This window comes from Aythya ferina (genome assembly GCF_964211825.1).
Source record: "Aythya ferina genome assembly, chromosome: 1".
Taxonomy (NCBI): Eukaryota; Metazoa; Chordata; class Aves; order Anseriformes; family Anatidae; genus Aythya; species Aythya ferina.
In genome coordinates this window covers 180,120,826-180,142,275 of record NC_140296.1, presented here as the reverse complement: position 1 = coordinate 180,142,275, position 21,450 = coordinate 180,120,826, and the positions used below count along the sequence as shown (strand labels likewise).

The window sequence follows — 21,450 nt, the reverse complement described above, 5'->3', positions numbered from 1 at the left end:
GCTTTTGGGGAGCCCCAGGAGTACGATCTATAGACTCTAACGAATCAGCTCCTTAATCAGTAAAAATTGGCATACCAGTATCCATTTGGACTGACTGATTAGTCAAACCTGGAAGTGAAAAAAGCAAACGAGATGATCAAGCTTCCCAGAATAATTCTGTATAGTACTCTTCCTTTGGAGGCATGTCTTCATCATAAAGTGGAACCCCATATAGCAAAGCCAGAGGTATGAGGGATTTAGAAGGAAGGTCCATAGGAAGATGTGCAATGTTGGTCTGATTTCCACCTTCATGCTTTATACAGGTACTCAGGATATATGTGATTGTAATGGTTCTGCAACCAGCCTGAGCTGCGTCATATCTAACCAGCACCAAGCATCTCTGCCCCACATTTTCCCAGTCTCCTGGCCCCTCTGTGGTAGGAGAGTTAGTGGATTTGTACACCCCATGAAGTTGCAGTTCCTCTGTGTATGAAGCTTGCTGCAGTTTTAGAGCATGAAGCATGCTGCAGTTTTAGTGCCTCAGGGGTGAAACAAATCTATCTGGACTCCATGGGACTCTTCCTGTTCACTGTGCTTCAGTCTCACTGTTAGTGCCTAGATAGGGATTGCTGTGCAGATTCCACTTACAGTAAAAAAAAAAAAAAAAAAAAAAAAAAAAAGAACAACAACAACAAAAAACACCACAGAGTAATTTAATTTTAATGACATGGCAATCTGATCTCCATGATACTTTACTGACTTGAATTATTTCACCAGATAATCTTCATACATGTAAACATATATGTGTTTGCATGTAGAGTTAGTAATCTAATTTATTAATGTATTTTAAGAATTGCACCATTTACAATTTAGCTTATTCATGTATTTACTTTCATATTGAATTCCAAGTAATTTTAACAAGCCTACAGTTGTATTGCGATAATAGATCATTTTGCAATGAATAAATGTAACCACAACCAATACCTATTTAAAACACCACACCTAAATAATGGACTTGTGTATTTGTGTTCCCAAGCAAAATATTTTTCACAAAAGGTAGCAATAATACCGTGATATTTATTGCATGTGTGCTGTCATACTTGAGGATATGTATAGTAATACTATAGGTATATTACAAATGAAATGGACTCAGCTGAAGAAAAAATAAAATAGTAAATATAGAGACTTAGAGTCTGAACCTATGAGACGTTCATCAGCAGAGTCGGAGTCAAGTTTCCTACTTAAGTTTCAGAAGCATAGTGTCCTCCTAGCTGTACGTATCATGCTGATCTTACACAGAGCCCCTATTCATGACCAAAATAATGGCACAGAGCAGTGGAGTTTCTGTTGTATTTGGATTTCTAGGCAGGAATGCTGCTATCTGATAATAAAAACAACAGAAGTTCCTTGTTTCTGCAGAGACTGCAAATTATGAAAGGCTCCATTACTGATCTGCTCGGTGTTATTGTTTAGAGACCTAAAACATACATTGACTAGTCTTTAATGGCTTCTGTATTTACATTTCCCTACAGAGATTCATTTAGACGGCAATGATGAAGAGGTTGTGCCTGATGTTGCATAATTTTTGTTTTCCTATAACATACCTCCTTGCTCATTTTTTTTTTGGTGAAACTAGTGCTTGTTGTCTGAGGCCACAAGTCACTTGAACAAAACATTCTCTTTAAAACATCATCACAAAAGGTTTTCACCATACTTAGAAACAGTACATGGCGAAGAATATCAGTTTGAGCATTCTGTCAGCTTAACAGCCCCAAATGATTTTCAATCACCAGAGACCTCAGCCTGTTCTCTCTGGACTCAATGTGAAGAATTTTATGATGTATTACAGAAAATGTAAGTAAACAAAACTAAATCCTAGTGATATGATAGTTATTCCTGCAAATGACCTAATGACTCTAATGAAGAGAGTCTCCAGTCTTTGCATGGATGAAATGAGACAACGAGGATAAGATTCTCCATCTAACTTCATCTGTGTGAGTATACTTCCCAAGCATAATTATCTACTGCCTGTTTAGATGGCAATTTAAGAATACTGCCTAATCTCTTGAACTCCTTCTGCCTCTGCAGAAAGCTGTAGAACTTGTGCCACACAGGCTAGCTCTAGGCACATATTCCAGATTGAATATGTAGAATATGTAAACTATCTCTACATCTGAGCTAGATACCTAAACAGTAATTCACAAACAGTGGAAAGAAACAGGTCAGCTTAGGCTATAATCCATTGTCCTGTTATAGATGCCTAATCTAGGGCCACAAAACAGTAGTGTGAGAACGTTACTTTTCCTTTGACTCCATCGAGACGGATTTGGTTGGTTTGTTCTTATGATATTAAAATTTAGATGGATGAGTCCCACACATTTCTAACATTATTTTGGAAGGGGTTGTCATTACTGAGAATACTGCCACCACAGACAACACTCCAGTTTCTGAAAATTTTGTTTTTTGCCAGTTCATGCTTCCTTCCAGGTTGCCAAATTGGTGTTGCTAATATTGATAAGTATTACCTCTGTGCTGTTATAATTTAATTACTACAGCAGTTTTCTGAGACAGAATACCACATGTGAATAATTATTTCAATTTTGCTGCAGCATCACTAGTGAGTGCAATGGGATATAGAACATGCCGTTGATTTTTGCAAATGTGATACCTGCCAAAGCGTCTTTTTTTTTTTTTTTTTTTTTTTTTGCATTGGTCTGTAGCAAGTAGAGAAAGAATTTCTTCTGGTCTAGCCCACCAAGTGCTACTACTATATTTTTGTAATAGTAACGTTACTGTACACTCTTAAGTAGGCGATGACCAGTGGTTTCATTTGACAAACTAGATAACTGAGATGTCACACAAGGTCTCAGAATTTGGAACAGCTCCTAAATTTCCCATATGATAGACTGAAATGTAAACCACTTTTTGCTGCTTTTCAAAAACATCAAACATCTGCCAATTATATGTGTTTGACTAAGCTGTCTTTAAGTAGTTTCAAACTTAGATCAACATTCCCCTTGTGGGGTAGAAATTTCAGCACCTCGTTGCTATCTTCTAAACAGCTGCAAATAACAGAACAAATGTACATTGTTTCCTCCTCTAGAGAGCCATCTGACTGATGGATAATGGCTCACGTCTGCTACTTTTCTATATCTGCTGGCCAAAATCTATGCCATGGGCTTGAAGACTGTATCTGCATAACCTATTGACAAGGCAGGCAAAAGAAAGAATACATGTTCACAATTAGACTGTATCATAATTAGTACACATAGAGCGTTGGAAGGAGGCCTTCCTGATAGCTATAATTCTTGTATCTCACTGATTTTAAATGTTTGTTTTTAATGATGTTTTAATCTAGTTTTGGTAATTGTGTATGTCTGGATGTGATACTTCTACTGAAGACATTGTTTTAATCTGTAGAAGTTACCAAAAAGTTCAGTCCCTACCTCCATGAATCTGTCTCACCCATGTTTCTACTACATACACTTGTTCAATCTTTTGTTAATCATTGAATTATTCAGATTAAGTTTTGTGTTTCTTTCTGTAAGTTTCAAAGCACATAACATATCTAAACATCAATTCAAAACATCAAACGTCAGAAATTCTCTAGTATAAGCAGTATATCACACGTGTATTTTCAGGTATTTAAGTACATAGCGATGAGCTTGGTTTAAAATATTATGAGCATTAATAACTATGGATGGCACACTCTCATAATGCTTTAATTGTCTTTGGTTCTTCAGTTTGAATTGTTCAGTCCAACATTCACTGTGACACAGTGTATGCGGTGCTGTGTCTCAGGAAAGGAGCTGTGTTGTTTTAATAATATTTGTAAGTATTTTATCATGCAATCATCATAGACCAAAGAGCTTTTGAATGAAGAATTTTCTATGTGCAACTGTTATAGAAATAAAGATTATTGTAGGTGGAGTTCTTGGATGTTCCTGTAATACAGGCACAGAATACTAATATTAGTAACGGTATTGCCAAACTGAAAGTTAGAGTCACCTTCCTTCTCCTTAAACTGTTTTCATTACTCCTTAAACTGTTTTCATTAAAACACACATTGAACATGTTTTTCACAAATAATCTGCCACTCCAAAAAGGTTTTGGGATTCTAGGTGCCAGGTTCAGTGCACTTCATGCCAGACGGAGTTTTAAAGTGGAGTCTTATAAAGAATGATTAGTTAACATCTTTTTAATGATGAATTAATGAGCAGTAAAAGCACTGTAGTTCCAATATGTACAGAACCTTGTATCCAAAGGCACAGGTTCAGTGGGAGCTGTTTTGCGACCTTTGTGGTGCCAGTAAAGGTTGGGTTGAGTGCAGGCAATGTCCAATCAGTCTTTCAAGGTTAACTACACATGCCAGGCTAGGAAATGAAACAATTACTAACAAATTTTATAGGTATATTCTGTCAAATTTAAAAGGCAATCAGAAGTCTAAATGAAAATTATGCCTGAGGAAAGCAGAAAGAAAGCAAGCAAGAAAGAAATGAGGAAGCCTCTCCCCTCTTCTCCCCTCCCCTCCCTTTATCTGTTGAACTTCACTCTGAACAGGGCAATGAAACAGTAGAACCAAAAAAGGCTTGTGTGAGATATCCTTAACTGCTGGAGAGAAAAAAAATACCAACAACAAAAATGGAAAGGGTAAAAGTGTTCATGATGACATCAGTAATCATTGGGCAACACTGGCACAGTGAGTGTGAATGATTCATTATGTTGTAACTAACTTTTAATTAACTTTACCCTGCTTTCCTTATTCTAGCAAATTAAATAAACTTCATTTTATGGTACTCACTAAACCAATGAGCAGAAACTAGAGTTATGCTCTAGTTAAGCTAGGCAATATGGCAAAACTGTGTGTAAAACATAATGAAGACGTTTCTTTGCAACTGGAGCTGTTTTGTTTTTTAACACTGATATCTTTTTACAATATTTCCCATTAGCTGCAGTATGATGAGATGCCACAAAATGTTTATTTATGGTCTTCCACTTTTTTTCAGAAAAACATCAGTTTCTTACATAATTAAAACTTACCTAAAGTTTTGATTTCCCCAAATTACAAGAATCATTCATTTTTCATTCCCCTCTTCTCCATGTAATTGTAACACCCTGAAGGAAAGCATAACAGCCAGAATAGGAAGCTTTTAAGAGCAGATCTTAAGTTGATATTTAAAAATTTTGTGTAGGGAGTAAAAAATCTGATGCCATCATTAGCAAATTATGGAAAGTTATATTTCTGCCTGTTTGTGGGCTGATTCTCTATCAAGGGATTTCATCCAGTAGATCCTTTGAGATGTTTCAAACTTTCATTTTTTCTAACTGCTAACAAGCTGAGCTAGATTCCTAGGTTGAAATCTTGTCACAATGGACTCAGTGGAATTTTAAGCCATTGACTCTAGGTGAGCAGAGATACAAGCTATTATAACAGATTGAAACATGATCTTTTCCTGCATTAAAAAAATCTGCTTAATCAAAAATAAATTTTGTTTCACTAAACCTATTCAGTTTTGAAAATGTCACTGAATGACTGCATACAAGATGAGGTTTCGAAGGAGTAGAAACTGAATCAGCCTGTAGTTGAAATCAAGGAGATTAGCACTCAGCTTTGGATTTCATCTACACATTGTTGGCTGGTCTGTCTGTGACTTGTGAATGTTTTTAGAAACTCTCTCTCTCTCTTTTTATTGCATAAAAATCTCAAATAAATACAAATAGAAATAAATTTGTAGGAAAAAATATTTTTTTCAAGCCTTGTCAATTGTCTACACTTCTACAGACTATTGTCAGAGTTTACTCTTTGTGTTAAGCAAAGAACTAGCAGATTAGTTCCACATATGGAGCAAAAACTTCTCTCTTTTTTTTTTTTTGCAACTAATGATGGGAGAAAGCCCTTTCCTTTTCATATTGATGTTCCTATTCCACTCCTTGCTGCTCCAGTTGCCTATAACAAATCAGCACTGCAATATACCTGGATTCCTTCTGTGGTCTTCCCATCCACATGCTATACTGGTCCCCTCTATGGACATTATTTTAATGAAGTTTTGCCTGTGCAGAGTAGGTATCTTTCCAATCTCAAACCTAACTAAGAGAGAGACAAAACAAACAAACAAAAATTTAGAGAGCAAAAACCATTAAAAACAGGGGAAAGATGGAAAATGATAAAAATCAGATTAATTCAGAAGAAGAAAAAGGAGTTCTAAATAGGCCACTAGAACAGGAGGAAAACATGCCTGTTTCTGTGGGTTAGGAGCTGATTACGAAGAGGCGAAGAGGCTGTTCTGGCTGTGCAGGTGGCACCAAGAAACGGAAGAGAAAAAGATAAATTCTTTTTGATGGCAAAATCCTTGGTTTTCATTTTATTTACAAGAGGAAAGATGGCAATGATATGTGAAAGGCAGAAGTTGTCAGTGACCTGCTGGTTATTTTTTCAACATCCTCAATTCCTTGCTATCAACTATGTGAGGAAGGGAAAATCACACAATTCAAGGAGTGAAATAAAAAAAGTTAAATCTGACAGGTATCATTACTGTTCAGTTACGACATTTTCAATAAAATTATGAAGAAAATGCATGTTAGTAACATGCTTTTTATTTATACGTTTGAAAAAATTAGTGAAAACTATAATCCCATTCTACATGATTACCTATACATTAGTTCTTATCCTTAGAGATGTCAGGCTTGAATTTCTATTCATAATCTCTGCCCTTCTTTCTGTATTACTCTGATATATAGATTAACCTGTCAGACCTAACCCAAAGGCCTTGATCTCTACTCTCCTTTATGTCCCTCTTCAGGATTTTCTTCAGCAATGGCATCTACACAAGATCAGTGGTGGCGAGTTTGCGGTGCAGTTAGGGAGAGCTAATTTTAATTAATTAATCAATTAATTAATGCTTTGGAACATGTAATGGCTCCCTAAGTAACCTCATTATCTTATTATCATTACTCTCCTCTTTCTTGTCTATTCCCTTCTTTCTTTTTGTGTCAGAATTGCTTGTTGTGTCTTGTTTTAAATTAGATTCTTCAGGGCAGGGGCACTGTCAGACCTGCTTTGTACAGTAGAAGGCATGTTTGGGCCTCATCCTGACTGGAGCTTTTGGGCACAGCTGTAATTAATTATTATTTACAGCTGAGCCATAGTGATGCTAAATGCCTTGTTCAAGGTGTCAAAGCAAGTCAGCAGCACAGCTGTAAATGAAACCCAGATGGTATCTCTTTCTGCTTGTTCTGTGGGACTGCTACAGTGAAATAAATGTTCAAAGATATTACCAGATTTTCCCAAGAATAAAGAAGGTATTTTTGATTTCCCCAAGCTTCTCGGAGAAGTTTTTCTCAAAGAAAAACTCCTCAAGTACCTTTTATGTTAAAATACAGGTCTTTTTTATTCAATCTGTAATTTCAGAAGCCTGTTAGTAGGCCAGTCCTTCTATTCTTTCAACTTTCAGCTTAAAACCATGCAAACTGATTCAGCCAGAGACAGAAATTCTCCATACTTATTCAGTGAGATATGTAGCTTAATCGTTTAACGTGTAGTCTTTCCAAATCATGGGCTACCAACTGCCATGATCATATCTTTTTGTTTTTGCTACTATCAACAACAAGCTTGAGACTCCTGACATCACTATAGTGTATTTGCTAATAAGTTGACAGGAGACATACTTGCCACAGGCTTATCAAGGAATGAGAATATACATGGAAATGAATGTTGCATATGTGCATCTGCATGCATGACTGTCACATAGCATGCTTTTTCAGAGATGGGGCAGAAATCTTTTCAGGTCAAACCAGCTCTGGAAAAGAAATACTATTCAAATAGAAATGTTTTCCATCCAATTTTAGGAAGAACATTTTTATAACAATACCTAAATATCAGTGGATCTTAGATTACAAAATAATGAGGCACCTATCCAAATAGAAGAAATCAAATGTTTATATAAACCAGACGGAGGCATGTGAACAAAATTAATTGTGAAAATAAGCTTCAAGATGCAGAAAAGGGACCAGACTGCATCAAGTCTGAAGTAAAACTTATAAAATACCTACTCTGTTGCTGTTCAATCTTCATGTGTTCTCAATCTAAATAGGTATTTACAATAAGAAAGTATTAGTTATTTTTTGTTTGTTTTGTTTTGTCTTTTTTTTTTTTTCTTCCTGTTGTCTATTAGGAGTTCTTCAGACTCCTAATTTAGAGTTATACATCTAATGATGCATGAAATTAATGGTTTGTAAATTACAGTTTACTTCTTCCCCATCATCTCAGAGTATGTGCATTTGAGTCCTACACATGTGAGTGCATAGATCTGCCAAAAGCGTCTTTTTGAGCCTAATCCATCTCTATTAATATTCTCTGACATTGTCAGGCTGCTAACAAAATTCACTTACAGGTATTTTCTTTATTCAAAAAGAACTGTTACTGTTTACATTTTAAAAACCTATTTTTTTCCCTCTCTCCCTTTCTTCCATAAGAGTTGAGGGAACAGATTTCATAACCCAGTGTTCCCACTTCTATGCTTAGTTAACTGCAGTGGTAATGCTTTTCTTAGGCAGGTTCTCTTGAAAGTGAAAGGATTTAACTTGCTTATGTCATGGCAACGATACATTGTTAGTTCTAAACCTAATGAATTTCTTGTGAACAATTCATACATGTATCTATCTCAGACTTAACCTTTCTAAACAGACTTCCAAGCTTGATATGGATTTTTAACTTTAATGTTAGACATGTCAAAAAACACTAACTCTCATTGCTTACGCTATTGCCTCCCACCTTGCTCCTATTTCACAGTTTTTTTTTATATATGAAATTATTTTGTCTTCTTTCTCATGAAGTAGACAATATTTCTATTTATAGAATCTCAAACACTGGTCATCTTTAATTTATTTTTGATGCCACTGTTTCTTTTGCAGATTACAGCCCTTTTCTAATATTCAGCCAGATATTTCCTGCCTTATTTTCATGTAATTTTTCCTCTACGCTTCTTTAAGCTGTGAGTGCAGCTACATCCATACTTTATAATATTTCTTTGAAGATATTTGTAGACTGTTATGCCCTCCACTAATCTTCCCTATTCTCAATTATATAAATGTAGACTCCTTGTCTCTTTTACTACATCTTTTTCTACAGTGTAAAGCTCTCCTTGTCATTGTTTGCAACATTTGTATTTCACATGTAGATTTGTTTTCTTCTGCATGATTTTTTGTTTTTCTGTGAAACTTCCTCCTTTATTTACTCCAAGTAGTTTTAAATTTTAGCTAACTACCTCTCTATTTATCTGAAAGACCACAGAGAATGGGGAAAAAAAATACAATTCCCTTTCCAATCTGTAAGTGGTGTACAGAAAGTTACAAACAGGTAAATCTGTTCACAGATAATGGTAATTTGAATCTAGTATTTTTAGCCAGAATTTCTAAGAAATGGATGTTATCCCATTAGGTTCCACATATCTGCACTTCTTGTCTGCTCCTCTCTAGCAATTCTCTAATCGGCTGGCAATTTCAGCTTCAGCCACATTTGAGAAAAGAGTTGAATCATGAAGTATGTGATTTCTATATGATTGATGAAAAAGAGTGATTGGATATAAAAGATGGACAGGGATGGACAGAATTTCTAAAACTGTCTTCACAAAGAGAGCTTTACAGTCAAAGACCAGTTTTGTTAAACAGCAGAGAACATAGCACTAATAGCTTCTCACACAAAGTCACTAGTATTTGATAAGTTAAAACCCATAAATAAAGTTTTTCCAACACTTACTAATGTCAGTTCACCCTGTGGATTCTCTGTGGTTTAATAAGACAGGAGTTCATGCTGCAATCTTAGTACAATTTGGTCAAAAATTATCTATCAGTCAACCATAAGACACATCCATTTGCAGTCAACCCATTTTTAATTCTTGTGCTGCTTGCTATGTGCATTTGCCACCCTCATTCTTTCTTGGGTTTGCTACTTTCCAGGTAGCTGTTGTCTACTTTTTTTGTATTCTCCTTTGATTGATAACTGTATTAACTTTTGTGTCAAATGAAACTTAGTTTCAAAAATATTGGCCTTGTATTTTCCGTATTGTACTGACATTTGGAACAGACTTCAGTGATTTGCTCCTGTTTGGTATCATGTCTGTTCCAAATCCCCAGTTCCTGCCCCACTCATTGCTCCACACTAGTTAACATTAGAAGTGTTCACTGAAATCGAAGAGGTATTTGCTATGTAAAGAAGCTGGATACTTTTGCTATTTTCATCCTCTTACTCACCTCTTGCCTGTAGTTTCCACCTTTGGGTGTGCTATATATAATTTAAACCCTGATTGCAAGTAGATACAGTCCCTTCTGCTTTGATGTGGAAACAGCTTTTTGCATGATGGAAATTGCAGCTGTAAGTGAAATAGCCAAACTCTGCATTGCATTGGAAATAAGATTGCTGAAAATTGGCATGGTGGGTTCTTAGCAAGAACAGCCAATGAAAATAACTCAAGAGATGTGTTTTGACCTAAGCCAACACTTTTTCAGGGACTCAAACATAGATTCATGGAAGGACACTGGTATTGACACTGTAGGTTCCTATGCCCAAGTTAGATTCTCATATTGCTTACTAGGGTTTCACGGGTGAAGCTCTAGTTGCTGAGGTTATCACCTGTAAATTTCTTTAGGGACGCAAGTTACTGGCTGCTGGGTATGCTTAGTAGAACTTAAATTCTGGCAATCCATTTTCCATTTCATTTTAAGTGAAAGTATCTTTCTATCTAGCATGCAGTCTACTGTGATATCAGCACCAGTCTGCATTTAAGTTCTGGATCCTTGCTTTGGAGACCAGTATTTTGGTATATGCGACAGAGTACTTCAAAGACTAAAAGCTGTGATGTGTAAAGTCAGTCTCCTATGAGGATTTAACTCCAAGTGCTAAACAGAAAGACACCGAAGAGTGACATCTGCAATGGCATTTGGGTACTTTCCAAACATAAAAACAGTACTGAATGGTCCCCATGGGACTCCTCTATCTGTTCGTTCAGCATTCTGTATGTTTGCCTACGTTAAGAAGTGTCTTCCTGCACATGCACCTATGGGATATCTGGAGCTTTGTCGATCAAGCTCTGTACATTTTCAGAGAAAGCATCTATTGTCACTTTGTATTTTGTTATGCTCAAATATTTTCATGTGTATAATGCTGTTCTGATTTGGGCCAAGACAGTGAGTTTGGCAGGCTCAGATTTATGATTAATTCATTAATTTTTCGTTTAGATCAGCACTGTGGACCAATATTCCTAAGTCCACCCAAGTTGGTCATAGTTCTGCACATGGACAATTATAATTGTAAGGTACAAACATAATTTTTCTGACTAACACATTATGGTCTAATCATTTTCAGAAGTACCAATTTTTAACAAGATTTTTAATAGTTCTCACTTTGAACTTAAATGTTTAATTCTTTATAAATTGCACTTAAGGTACTTACCTGTTTTTTTGATCTACATGTTTCAGAAGCCTGATACTTGTCACACTTGGGTTTTATTGACATGAGCCAATAATTCCTTATGAATACATGTTGTACTGCTACACACATCTGTACACCCGCATCTAGCACTTTCCTTGGGAATCTGGCAGATAGCAAATTGTAAGCAGGATTGGAGCAGATATCAGGACACTCTTCCTTATAGTTTGAAAATTTCCACTCGTGGTTTTCCTGGATTTCAAACTGAAATAGAAGTTCAAGCAAATTGTTAACCAGCATCAATATTTTGGCAGAACACATAAACATAAACACAGAATCAATACTTTGAAAATCCCCCTGGAAGAAATGTGTTTATTAGTTCTTTGGTACTGCACCTGTGGTGGTGAGGTGGAAGGTCTACCTCATGCATGCTGCCTTTTAACTTTGAAAATATCTGTTGGTCTGCATAATGGGCAACACCACTCTGTTTAATCCCTTCAAAAGTTTGCCTTTGGTGCCCAAGCACAATTAGTGAATATTCTCTAGCTTCCATGGCTGAGATAACAAAGTTGTCATTAGAAATAAGATGGATTCCAGTAGTGACCATAGTGATGCTGCCTGGCACTGCTAGATAATGCTCTCCCCTGAGAAGCCTTACCCTAGTAATTACTTTCTTCTCCCTTTTGTCAACCTATTTGAAATCTATCACTTTTAATGAGTATTTATCTCTAAGTCAGTAAATCTGTATTAGGTAGCACTTTGTGTAATGTCTTATTCCAGTCCATTATCCATGCTACTCCATCCTATCTATGCAGGCTTCATTCCTATGATTTGTTCCATGTGGACTGAACCCTGTGTTCATGCAGAACTCCTTGGACTGCAGAGCCATTCCATATGGACCAAAGACTCCATCTGCGTGGATAAATGGTGAGATATGGGACAATAATTACAACATAGGAAGTGATTAGATTTTTTTAAAACATTGATCATTTTTAATAAGCTTTCTTTTAATTATTAATTGATTTTTCCCTAAATATTTGCACATTGATTCCCCTGTATACCTGAATATTATGCCTAGGATCCATGTAAAATCAATAGGCCAGAATTTTCCCAGTTCTTCCTTCCTACCAAGTATGGTTATTTTTAGCCTCTGAATCCCTAGTTTGATTAACATTATCTGCAAAAGTTCAAAAAGTCTTTCAGTTAGTTCCTTAAAATATTCAGGTGAGCCATTTCTAAACGTCCAGATCCATCTTAATTTTGTCTAAAACTATTTAGGAAGCAAAGAAATTATTACAGGACACAATTCAGAGAGACTGTTATCAAAGGTAGAGAAGTCAGTGAATTGGAACTTGCAGGGTCAAGTCCTGACCCTACAATTAGAATCTACATATTTTTTATTAATATTAATAAAGCTTATGACTGATTTTAGCCCCAGGCAGGACAGGAGCCTTGTTGTGCTTGGTGCAATGCAAATCCAGATGAGGAAATTCCTGACAGATTCAAGCTAAATCCAAAAGATGACATTTGGGCAATTTGCAAATTTGTTGGAGGTACCAGGTAGGGAAGCTTTTATGGCCATGCTATGTCCTTTCAGGGGAGAGAAAAACAAACAAACAAACAAACAAACAAAAAACCCTTACCGAACCAAGGCTGAAACTCTAGGATAATGACCAAGCCTTTTGAGTTGTTGACAAGGACTGTCTTAACATCTCCTGACATAAGTGGAGTTCACTTCTGGTTTCAGTCAACGGGGAGTGTGCACTAGGAAGCTAGTCTTCTCTGGTGGTGATAAAAGTGATCAGTGAAGGAATACCACAAAGATCACTGTGAGACATCCATGTTCCTCCCTGCTAGGGACAACCAGCCAAAGATCATAAACCCTGCAGATCAAGAGCAGACGACAGACCTTCAGTGTAAGGAAAAGACAGACATGGGGACGATGGTTTTTCATGTCTAAATGCTTAATGCATATTTGGGAAAAGTCCATATAAGGAAGATCATCTGTCTTCTCTTCTTTGCCACAGTCCACACATGGATACAATTGTATTCACACAGCAGGTTGCAAGGCAGAGCCTATAAATATGTTTAGTAAGTTAGAGGCAGACATAAACTAAAACCATGTGTATTTGCTTTTAAGGCAATCAGCTTCAGTAGTGTTGTCAGCACCTCTGAGAGCCCGCCCCAGGTGTAGATGACCTTATTCTCTATAAACACAGTCAGTGAAATAATTCTGATGTTATCCATTTATGAGGATGTTAAGAGGTATGACACCAAACAATTTTTAGGTGTTCACTGAGGAATTTTTGGAACCTGATTACACAGCAAGTGCTTTCACTGGAAAATCTTGAAGCAATTTATGTAGTATAATTTTTTTTTGCTATGTTGTAAGTGAAAGTTTATTCATGAAGAGACACATTCAGCTACAAGCAGTAAGCAAATGTAAAGATTTTTCACTACTTCAGATGTCAAAATAAAGCCTCACTAGGACAGGCACCAGCTTCTGTATGGCAGAAAAAATCATCTTGGAAAAATCAGAGCTGAGGACTAGCAATCTAAACTCAAACCCTCTAAAGTAGTTTTGGTAACAAGAAAGATCATCACCTTCGTATGGGTTACACTTCTATAGATATCAGTAGGTGACATTAAGAAAGGTTCAGATTCATGAAGTAATCAGGGAAACATTTCATTTCAGGAAGAACATAGGCACCTATATTTAACAGAACATTTCACAAAATGCCTTTCCACTGATACAGGTTTTTTAGTATCTATCAGTGCATATACTTTTTTTTTTTTTTTTTTTTTTTTTTTTTTTAACAATTAGTTTACAAGTATGTTTTGCAATTGTAAAAGTCCCAGGGGCTTTTAGTACTTGGCTGTACTAAATGCTTTGGTTACTTCTTACAGATTGACCACATATTCCATTTAGAAGGATACTTCCCTTTAAAAAGAGGAAGGATGACCTTCATTCTCTTTTATATTGTGGACCTGTCTTTGTCACAGAAACATGTCATTACCATTTGTTACAGGCAAAACATTCTTATTGACTGTGGAAATTTTAAACAATTTAATTTATTGACAATTATCACAAATTTTGGATTCCTGATTTTGATATTGATGGGGAAAAACAACAACAAAAAAAAACACAGAAGACAAACAGAAACACTTTAACACAGAAAGAAACACCTGACATAAGACCTTCCCTCCCTTTTCAGGAGGCTTAATTTCTGTCAAAAACTTCTACTCCTCCCTTGCTAGACTCAACTCTTCTTATTTTCTGTATGGGTTACATCCAGTCTATATCTCACAGTGAGGTGAGGTGTTGAGGGAAACAGAAGGTTGGGGTCAGTGTGTTATGGTTGTTTTTAGCAGCTCCTTGATTCTTACTGATGTTGCTCTGCTCCAGCATAGGTTGTCCATGGCCACAGTCCATAAGAGTTGACCTCTTCTGGCACAGAGGTCCTCTTTCCAAGAGTGTGCCTTGAGCTGTGTCTCCAGCAATGTCTTTTTCCACATCTCTGTTTCTTCTTCCCCACAATTGCCACTATTCCTTAAATACGTTTTTGCAGAGGCACTATGTGCTCCCATGACTGGCTGAATTTTTGGTACATGAAGGTATGCTCAAACTTGTTTTAGTGCTATCTGGATGCATATATGGATGGTAAAGAGCAATTCATGGCCTTCTCTCACACTGGTCACTCTGCAGTACCCTCTATCAAAACCATGTAACTTATGCACCATATTCCAATGAAGAATGAACATACATATATATATATTAAGAAGATTTATAGAAGTTAGATACCTTGAAGAAAAGAGATGAGAGGAGACGTTTGAATAAAACAGGGAAAACAAGACCTTATGAATGAGATTTTGATCAAGTATCTTGGTGGACTTAAGGAATTAAAAATAGAATTGTTGAATTGCATATAGTGAAAGAGCAGAATGTAGGAGAGGATCTTAGACCAGTTAGTAAGCTTAGGAGAGAAAGGATCACACAAGGAAAAACAAATGGGCTCCAGGAATGGAAGATGAAGCAGTTACAAACATGAAGGTATAAGAATAGGTATGTATGCAATAAAGAAAGTGAACAAGAAAGGATTTCTGGGGTAAATGATACAATTAAAGGGGTAGAATCAATTAAAACATTTGTGACGGGTAAAGAGAATTACGGAAAGAAGAGGAAGCCAGTTTAAGTAGTGAATAGAAGGCCAAGTCATACCTTGGCAATTTTATTTTGGAGGAATTGGTAAAATAACATGAAAAGATGTGGAAAGATATAGGAATTGAGAATATGAATAAGAAATGAGTCAAAAAAGATGAAACTGAGATTGCAGAGAAGTTATTGAATACCACTGGAGAAGTACTACTTTCCTGTGAAGGAAAATATTGGAGTAACAAGAAGGGAGGATGAATTCATAGTCAGGCTGCTAAGTCTGATCAGAAGATTCATGACACTGTGCAGCATGAAAAGGTGGTCAGAGCAGTGGTCTCTGAAGTTGCAGTTGAACTGGGAAGCACTGAAGGAAGAGGAGGGCTTTGTCAGGAGGTAGGTGAAAAAGAATTACTGAGACACCAATAAAGCAAGAACAGAAATGACAACTCCATCGGTACAAAAAGAGGAAAACCAGACAGGAGGCTGAACTCTTAAGAAGTCAACAGCATTCTTGGACTGAAGCCTTATAAAAGGATCAAGCAACAGCTGTTATTAGAAATGTAGAGTGGGAATGGAAACTACAAAAGAGAACTTATTTAACCTACAAGACTAGTCCCCTTGTTTGACAGAGGTGAGAAAAAGTGGCAGAAGTCAGATTGAAAAATTTGACAGCAGATCAGCAAAGAGAAACCAGACATAAATGAAGTTCCAGTTTAGAGAACGGAAGACCTCAAGCACAGCCATAGGTCAAATGAGGAGCTGTGGGCAAAGAAACATACGGCTTATGTTTCAAAGGATCATCATCATGGAAACTGAAGTTATTTGAAATTATGATATATTAAACCATAATTCTTCACTTCCAGGTGCCATGGTTCTACGCATTTTGCACCACAAATGAAAGGTTAAATTCTCAAGAAAGATTTAACACTGTGACATCTAATTTTCAAGCAAACTTCCAGCTCATTCTCTCGCCTTCTTCCTCAAGCCATGTTCTGTGCCAATGGAAGGAAACTGAACAAGAAGCTAGGCAGTAGGAAACAGTGAGAAGAGTAGTGGTGCAGAAGGGATTTTCCCTTTTTATAAGATGTCTGTTTCCTCACAACTTTCTTAGCTGTGAACTGTCTCCTGCAGTGAAGTGAAATCATTTAAATGATATAATTTATTTTTCACAAAGAGATAAATGAACGTAAATGAAATAGCAGTACACAGTCTAGTATTACTCAATGATGACGGCATTCAGCCAAAAGAACCGTTCTCAAAACTTCACTTCATGTGAGCTTACATTCTTCATGAAAGATATAACCACAAGGCTATCTGCAAGTCAGAAGTTCACATCTCACCCTATCATTGCACATGTTCTGTTCTATTAAAAATATGTGGGGGGGGGAGGGGGGGAGGAGGAGTGTGTAAAAGCAGAGAGACTATTATTAAAAAAACTATATCATCCCTGGGTTAGGGTGCTCTTCTGCTGCAGGAAAGACCTCATGTTAAATCATGGGTTGACGAAGGTGGAGAAGGAAGAAGAATTTAAATGTATGCCTGATTTAAATCAATACTTTCCAGTCTCTCATTGAAGGGGAAAGATAATCTCCGTCTTTTGTCAGATAGGCATGCTCTGAAAATGGTTATTGTGATGGATGTGTCAAGTAAAAAAGGTGTAGGAATGTATTACTTGTGAATCTCTTGTGAACCTTATCATGAACTGGAGCTTCAGGAAATTCAGCACTGCCTAGGCAAGAGCTGTTTTGCTCTTACACACCTATCAAAACTTAGACACCTAAAGGACTTCACTGGAATAGACTTATTCTGTCATAGACACCAGCTAAATTCAGGGATTTTTCAATGCTAATTATGAATAAGTATTAAACTACATGCTCAGAGACTCATTAAGGCCTCTATAATGCTCTTGCAAATCTACCTCAAAACTGCTACGTGCAACAGGCAGCCATAATGTACAAGTAAAATTGAGGTTTTAAAGGAGCTAGTGTATGGACTGAAAAGGGATTTCTTAGTCAAGAAGAGAGATGGAGTGAACGATTGAATGACATTTACTAAACAGGATAGGAAAGTGATAGGGAAAAGGGACAGCTGTAATGAACACAAACATGTAGCAGATAGAAAAATGGTGTGCTAGATTTAAAGGACATCTGGTGTAAGGGACAGCTGAAGTGTATGAGTGACATGCCCTAGATATAAGGTTGGAAGTGCTGTGCATGAATGACAGCTAGCTTAGCTATCATGGGTGACATGTCCTCCATAGAGAGATAGAGTGCTGGATACTAGTGACAGCTAGTGTGTACTGTATGAGTGAAATATCTTTGTTACAGCAGGCAAATATGAGGAAAAATTAGCTGGAATGCCTGAGCAACATGTTCCTGACCAAAGAAGGAAGAGTTAGATGCAACACAAAGCTGCAACGCATGGGTAATGTGACCTAGAAGGAGAGGAAAGCAGTAAGTAGGACAAGTGCAATAGGACCAGATTGGATTAAATAACCCAAGCAGGAAGGAGATGTCATAAAGTGTAATGTATGATTGGAGTGTACAACTGATATGCAACTGGCTTAAAGAAGTGTCAGTGGCCAAAGCTGATAGAGTTGGCAGCTGGCTGCACCCAAATTGTTGTAGCCATAATGCTTGATCTTGCCGGCATTTCCCTGAAGTAGGCCAAATTTTCCAGAAGGACTATCATGGGGACTTCTGTAATAGCTGCATCAGTACAGTGATCCTGCTGGCATCATAATTTAAGAATTTTTAATGATGACACAGTATTTTGTTCTTATTAGTGCAATTAAATTAAAGATGTCATTGAGACATGTTAGAATGGTCCACTGTACTTTTTGAAAGTCATCTCTGAATATTTTTTTTTTTTTTTCAGGTATCCTACTACAAAGGTAGATCAGTGAAAGTACTACTTTTCAGTCTTTGGGGATTTTCCATATTACTTCCCTCACTCAACAGCACACTCCTGGAGGCTTACTGATGTACTCCGTAGCTGTTCTGTGATTATGAGTCGGGAAGCCCCAGTCATGATCACTGTTACTGGAAAACAATTTTTTTTCCCTTAGACGCTCACTTTCTCTCTATATGTATGTTCATATAAGCCCACAGACACCCAAGTCTTCTGGTCTTGCATTTTATATAACCATATATACAAAATACAGGTACACATACATACAGGTTTTTGTGCACCATTACCACAACAGTTATGATAAATTGCAGTAGAACTTGTTATGCTGTAAATTATTATAGGTTATTAAAATCAGCAAAAGAATGGTCATATCCAGAATTGTGATGTCCAAGAGTTCAAAATTATCTATAAGGGATACAGGTTCATGAAGTAGGCTTAAAAATCACAGGATATAAGTAACAAATAAATATAAGGCCAGGCTTTTTTCATTCACACAATCACAGAATCACAAAATGGTTGAGGCTGGAAGGGACCTCTGGAGATATCTAGTGAAACCTTCCTGCTTAAGCAGGGTTCCTACTGCACATTATCTAGGACTGTGTTCAGAAGGCTTTCGAATATCTCCAGGGAAGGAGACTCCATGACCTCTCTGGGCAACCTATGCCAGTGCTCTGTCACCCTCACAGTAAAGAAATCCTTCCACATATTCAGATGGAACTTACTATGTTGCATTTTGTGCCTGTTGCCTCTTGTCTTGTCACTGGGTACCATTGAGATGAATCTGGCCCCATCCTCTTGACACCCTCCCTTCAGAAACATATATACACATTGATCAGATTCCCCCTGAGGTTTCTCCAGGCTGAACAATTTTAGTAGCCCTTCAGTGGGCTTGCTCCAGGAGATCCATGTCTCTCGCTCATGCAGCTATAAGGGTAATCTTGGGCATACTGCCTTCTACTCTGTAAGGACTAGAAGCTTTTTTTTTTTTTTAATGAAAACACTAAGCCGTAGTGAATTGTATGACTTCAGAAGCCAGGGATTAAGAAAAATATGAAATAAAATGAGGCGTACAATAAAATCCCTATGATAGAATCACCTTAACTGGCAACAGTGAGGTGGAAGGCCAACTTTAATTTAACCTTGAAGTGTGATGCAACACAGTCCCACAATGCAGGTCACATCTGTGAGGCAGAACATAGCTCTCAAGGATACTCAAGTTCTCTTTTATTGAATATTCTTCATAAGTATATTGCAGCTATGGCCTCTGTGCAGACTTATGAAAACAAATACTGTGAAGTATAACATTGTAGAGTGCTGTATAGGAACAGACAGGTTTTAAAATGCTTAATCAACTAGTGTATCCACAAGAATTTCACCAAACACTGTTACTGGTGACCATCATATACACTTATTAAAAGAACGATGATTGTTCTTACAGCTTGGAATAGCTTTTATCTTGAACTGAATAGACTCTTTGAACCGAATGCACAGGTGTATAGAAGTAAATGAAGTCCTGACTGTTTTCCCCCAAGTGGACAGGAAATGGACAGATCCTGGGCTGCCTGCCTACATCCACATATTTGGTGATTAGAATAAGCTAAGCAAGAATGAAGCATTAGTAGCTTTTTGTTGGCATAGTTATCAAAAGGCTCTTTGGAGCTCAAAGATGACTGCTAGCAGCAGGATGTGCTCCACAGCTGCCAGGCAGGTAAGCGTGCAACAAGGTTGAATTTAGTTATGGGCAGCACCAATTTATCTGTAAACCTCAAGCTCTCTAGGGGCTCCGGGAAGTGGAAGCTTGCAGTGCATCATGTCTCTTTGAATTTCTAAAGCAAACAATAATCAGCCTGAGTGGTAAGAAAGCCCAGCAGAAAAGCTGCCATCTTAAATGTGAATATAAAAAGCCATGGGAATAAATGAGGCAATGTGGAGAAGAAAATACATTTTATTGAGACCTAAACAAAACTAGAAGTCCAGTTTTGGAAATGTAAAAGAAGCTAGCTGCCTTTCAGTTTGTTCAGGGAGGTTGGATAGGACTCCCCCGTTAAAGCCTTCCAGAAGTACAGACACAAGATTGGAAGAAAAGCCTTCTAGGTTACTGAATCAAGCCTTCTATCTGACTAGCAAGCATGCTGGATAGTTGTGTTTCATTAACTTCTCAAAACACACCTTGAAACAGCTTAGGAATTTTTACCCCAGAGGTGATACTGGGAAACTGTTTAGGATCTTATCTTTCCTCTGATATGACTTTTTTTTTTTTTTTCTCCTTTAGAACCTGAGTTTATTCATGAAAAATTTATACCTAGATATTAATGTTTTTTAGTTTTAGTTCTTTTCTTCTGTCACAGAGCTCCTTCCAGCATGCATTTATGTCTTCATTTGATTTCATTTTGTCAGATTAGGACAGCTAAATACTTGTAATCTCCACTTGTAACAAAGATTTTCCTTTCCCTTGATCTTTCTATCGACCCTTCTTTGCTTTTACCAATTTGGATGGATCTCTGTAAAATGACAGTGGCCAAAACTGTGTATTTGAAACAACCTATGATCACCTTCAGAGTGCCTCTCAGAAGCTATATTGTTTTCAAAACAATTGGTATCTATTTTCTTTTTCTTGATTTTTTTTTTTTTACATCGTACTTGCATAAGTGAGGAAAAAATAATATAAACATGCAATCTCATAAATATGATTTTTGTAAAATTCAGGACTTCAGCTCTCTGATAAGAAAAAATGCTCATGACTTGGCAAGGCATTAACAATATTAAAAAGGATCAGGATATCACATAGGAATGAATAGGTGACCCTGAGGAGTGCAAATGGGATGGAGTTCATCTGCAAGGTCATGGATGCAGGGACATATAAGATGAAATTCTGAATTAATTTTCTTAGGTACCAGAGATAAAAACACCTTGCGGCTCTGTTGTTTGTCTCTCCTGGACAACATGTTGTTTCTATCCATTCTGCTTCCAGGACCTACAGAGGTTC

General features: G+C 37.0%; 1 long non-coding RNA gene across 1 annotated transcript in view; it reads right to left on the bottom strand.

Annotated features, from left to right (window-relative positions):
• Positions 1 to 730: 730 nt before the first annotated feature.
• LOC311436527 overlaps positions 731 to 21,450 on the bottom strand; it is a 94,280-nt gene continuing 73,560 nt past the window's right edge. Inside the window, exons 2-4 of the long non-coding RNA XR_014692912.1 lie at positions 13,045 to 13,284; positions 11,426 to 11,665; positions 731 to 3,923 (exon numbers count right to left, since the gene is read on the bottom strand). This is a non-coding gene — a long non-coding RNA (uncharacterized lncRNA). The remainder of the gene's footprint in view (positions 3,924 to 11,425; positions 11,666 to 13,044; positions 13,285 to 21,450) is intronic.